This window comes from Amblyraja radiata, chromosome 40, assembly GCF_010909765.2.
Source record: "Amblyraja radiata isolate CabotCenter1 chromosome 40, sAmbRad1.1.pri, whole genome shotgun sequence".
Classification (NCBI taxonomy): Eukaryota; Metazoa; Chordata; class Chondrichthyes; order Rajiformes; family Rajidae; genus Amblyraja; species Amblyraja radiata.
In genome coordinates this window covers 12,986,812-12,991,623 of record NC_045995.1, presented here as the reverse complement: position 1 = coordinate 12,991,623, position 4,812 = coordinate 12,986,812, and positions in this window count along the sequence as shown.

Sequence of the window (4,812 nt, the reverse complement as noted above, 5' to 3'; positions counted from 1 at the left end):
TGTAGGGCGGGGAAATGTTTGTCTAATTGTGTTTATCTTGGCAGAGGCTGAATATGTCACAGCCAATTCCAAGAAAGCTGCCATAGGAGGTGTATCTTTGTAAGTTGCCAGGCAAGATCTAACCCAACATGGTTTGTTGTAACCTAAAGGGCCTGTCAGATTCAGATTCAGATTAAAACGTTATTGTCATTGTGCAGTGTACAGTACAGGGACAACGAAATACAGTTAGCATCTCCCTAGAAGATCGACATAGAATATGAGCAATAAATAAATATCTTTACGTGCATACAGACATAGTAGTGCAATTATTTTTTTTCCAGGGTGGGGTGCTTTGGCAATCATCGAGGTACAGTGTTGATTAATGTAACAGCCGCAGGGAAGAAGCTGTTCCTGGACCTGCTGGCCTGGCAACGGAGAGACCTGTAGCGCCTCCCGGATGGTAAGAGGGTAAGAGGGTAAACAGACGGTGGTTGGGGTGAGAGCAGTCCTTGACGATGCTGAGCGCCCTCCGCGGACATCGTTTGCTTTGGACAGACTCAATGGAGGGGAGTGAGGAACCAGTGATGCGTTGGGCAGTTTTCACCACCCTCTGCAGTGCTTTCCGGTCGGAGACAGAGCAGTTGCGATACCATACTGTGATGCAGTTGGTAAGGATGCTCTCGATGGTGCAGCGGTAGAATTTCACAAGAATCTGAGGAGACAGATGGACCTTCTTTAGTCTCCTCAGCAAGAAGAGACGCTGGTGAGCCTTCTTGACCAGAGTTGAGGTATTGTGAGTCCAAGAGAGGTCATCGGAGATGTTGACCCCCAGGAACCTGTAGCTGGAAACACCTTCCACCTCTGTCCCGTTGATGTGGATGGGGGTGTGCGTGCCGCCTCTAGACTTTCTGAAGTCTACGATGAGCTCCTTGGTCTTCTTGGAATTAAGGGCCAGGTTGTTGTCAGTGCATCATGCTGCTAGGCACTGGACCTCCTCCCTATAGGCCGACTCATCGTTGTTGCTGATGAGGCCAATGAAGCCACCAGCATTGCTGATGAGGCCACCAGCATGCGACTGCATGCGGCGAGCGCGACCTAAGGTGGTCGCTTGAGCCGTACGGCCTCGCGGGGCCGGTCGCACTTCGATCGCCGGAGCCGTATGGAGTTGTGCGGGGCTGGTCCCGACATCGCGCGGAGGTCCAAAAAACTGACACTGTCCAAAAAATCCGCGCGGCAACGGCCTGTCGGCCCGCAGCCGCATTGTGGCCGTACGCAGCGCCTCAATGGGCGTACGCAGTGTCTTGATGGCGTACACCTAGCACGTGGCGTTGCGCGATGACGTCACCGCCTGGTGTGTCGTTGCGTGATGACGTAACCGCACGATGCCATGCAACGTCCAAATTCAGTCGGCCCGCCTCCTGTCCAGCTGATTGGTGAGTATGATGTCGGGACCCGCCCCGCACAACTCCAGATGGCTCCGCGGTTGGAAGTGGGACCGGTCCCACGAGGCCGTACGCCTCAAGCCACCACGTTTGGTCGTGCTAGACGCTTGCAATCACATGCTGGTGGGACAGGCCCTTTACACAATACACAATGGATGTGGGTGGCAGGGAATTGAGTATTTATAGCTTTACTCCTAGTTAATCAAAGGCAAGTGCAGATCACCTTATGGAGTAACCCTACAGGGGAGAGATAGTATCCACTGTCCCTCCTCAATGAATGCAGCTGTGCCCAATGTCTTCCTGTCCTCTGACACCGAGGTTTAGTTTAGTTTAGTTTAGAGCGGGGGTCGACAACCTACGGCCCACGGGCCGGGTCAGGCCCCTAACCCAAAATCATCCCGTCCGCAGGCGATTTTAGTTTCGTTATCTACACTTCATTACAAAAAATCGGAACTGATATAATCCCATGAACTGGGCTCGTTTCAGGGAAATGCCTCGGCCAATCGTCCATAGAGGCGAACGCGATCGGCCCAAACGAGCGCCTCTACGTCCGTGATAGCCACTCCGACCACCGTTTCCTGGTGGACTCCTGTGCAATAGCCAGCATCCTGCCACCAACCGCCCGAGATACCCGCGTCGGTAAAGTAGGACTCGTTGTCTCGGCCGTTAACGGGAGCGACATTCACACTTGTGGAACGCGGACCATGGTCTTAAATTTCGACTCCCACTCATATAGGTGGAAGTTCACCGTTGCTGACGTCGCCCAGCCGATATTGGGGGCCGATTTCTTGCACGCGTTCTCCCTGTTAGTCGATGTGCGAGGCGGACGCATGATTCCTGTGTCGGACCCATGCCCTGCCAAGCCGCGCAATCCGTTCACGCTCCTACAGCAACTCGACGAGGTAGCTGAAATCCAGCAACCTTTCGCAGCCCTTCTCACCGAATTCCCAGGGTTGCTCACGCCCCGGTTCGACGTGGCTGCGCCCCATCATAGCCTGGTCCTCCACATTCCCACCGAGAGCCCACCGGTTCAGGCCCGCGCACGCCTCCTCCCGCCCAATAAACTGCGCATCGCACAAGACGAGTTCCAGCTTATGGAGGACATGGGAATTGTCCGGCGGTCGGATAGCCCTTGGGCTTCCCCGCTGCACATGGTACCCAAAGCGTCCGGGGGTTGGAGACCTTGCGGTGATTACAGGCGTTTAAACGCGGTAACCACAGCGGATCGTTACCCAGTCCCGAACATCCAAGATTTCTCAGCTCATTGGGATGGCGCTACCTTCTTTTTGAAGATTAATCAGATTAATATGATTAATATAATCAGATTCCGGTCCATCCCGACGATGTCCCTAAGACGGCCACCATCACCCCTTTCGGCCCTTACGAATGGCTAAGAATGCCTTTTTGGCCTGAAGAACACTGCTCAAGCGTTCCAAAGATTAATGGATCAGGTCGGGCGGGGTTTGCCGTTCATATTCATCTATCTCAATGATATTCTGGTGGCCAGCATCTCGCAGGCTGAACACGTTAATCACCTCCGCCTGCTTTTTGAATGGCTGGCAGGCAAGCCCAAGGACCTGGTTTGGTCCAGGGAGGCCGGTGTAGCTTTCGAGGGGGCTAAGACCACGTTGGCAAATGCCACCATGCTGGTACACCCTAGGGCATTGGGGGGGGTGTAGCAGCGCCTACTGGTGCACACAGGTATCGAACCCGGCTTTCGGAAGCCGCGGTCACGTCACTCGGGAGGGACTGCTGTTTTCGCGCGGTTTTGTTTTCATAGAAACATAGGTAGAAACATAGAAAATAGGTGCTGGAGGAGGCCATTCGGCCCTTCGAGCAAGCACCGCCATTCATTGTGATCATGGCTGATCGTCCCCTATCAATAACCCGTGCCTGCCTTCTACCCATATTCCTTGACTCCACTCGCCCCTAGAGCTCTATCTAACTCTCTTAAATCCATCCAGTGACTTGGCCTCCACTGCCCTCTGTGGCAGGGAATTCCATAAATTCACAACTCTCTGGGTGAAAAAGTTTTTTCTCACCTCAGTCTTAAATTACCTCCCCTTTATTCTAAGACTGTGGCCCCTGGTTCTGGACTCGCCCAACATTGGGAATATTTTTCCTGCATCTAGCTTGTCCAGTCCTTTTATAATTTTATATGTCTCTATAGGATACCCCCTCATCCTTCTAAACTCCAGTGAATACAAGCCTAGTCTTTTCAATCTTTCCTCATATGACAGTCCCTCCATCCCAGCGATCAATCTCGTGAACCTACACTGCACTGCCTCAATCACAAGGATGTCTTTCCTCAAATTAGGAGACCAAAAATGTCCACAATACTCCAGATGTGGTCTCACCAGAGCCCTATGCAACTGCAGAAGAACCTCTTTACTCTTATACTGAAATTAGTAGGGGGCGCTGCACTGGCAGCAGCCTGTCGGCAGCGTGTCCGTTTTTTTTCAACTTTTTTAATTTTTTTACTATGTTTAAAAGTGTGTTTTTAATGTTTCTTTGTGTGTTATGTGTGGGGGGTGGTGTGGGGGGGTAAGGGGGAAACCGTTTCGGCCGCCTCTTCCATGGAGAGGCGACTTTTTTCAGGTCGCCTCCCCCGTGGCCTAACAGCAAGGATCGGCGCGGACTTTCCCGGAGACGCGCTCGGAGCTTCAGCGGCAGGCGCAGTGTGGACTCTCGGCGCGGAGCGGGTGAGACCTCGCTGGGGCTCGCTGGAGGGGAGCGCTCCGTTACGCTGGCCCGCGGTAGCCGGCAGCCGGCAGCCTGAAGCAGCAGTCTGCAGAACTCCAGCTGGTGCGGCGTCTACAGCCCGGGATCCCTCGTGGGGGACCCGGGGGGAAGTAGAAGCTTCCACCGCCGTCCCACGGTTGTCTTCTACCGCGGGTGCGGCATGGACTTACCATCTCCCCTGGAGGGGAGCTTCGACCGCCGGCCCTGCAGACTGCGGTGCTTCCGGCTGCGGCACGGCAGGTACTTTAAAACTTTGACCGCCGGCCTGCGGCCTACACCAGCCTGAAGCCGCGGTCTCTGGTTGGGAAGAGCCGATCCTGGACTCACCTTGACTTTGACTTTGTCCCTTACCATCTGGACGCCCGCAGCAACGGCTGTGGAGGGTGGAGGTCCCGACCACGGGGGAAAATGGAGGAGGACTGGCCAAGCTCTGTGCCTTCCACCACAGTGATGAATGCTGTGGTGGATGTTTGTGTAAAATTTTTATTGTGGTTGTGTTCTTTATTATTGTACCGCTGCTGGCAACCCAAATTCCACCGACCTTGGTTGTATGGCAATTAAATTATATCTATCTAAATTATATCTAAATCCTCTTGTTATGAAGGCCAACATTCCATTAGCTTTCTTCACTGCCTGCTGTACCTGTAAG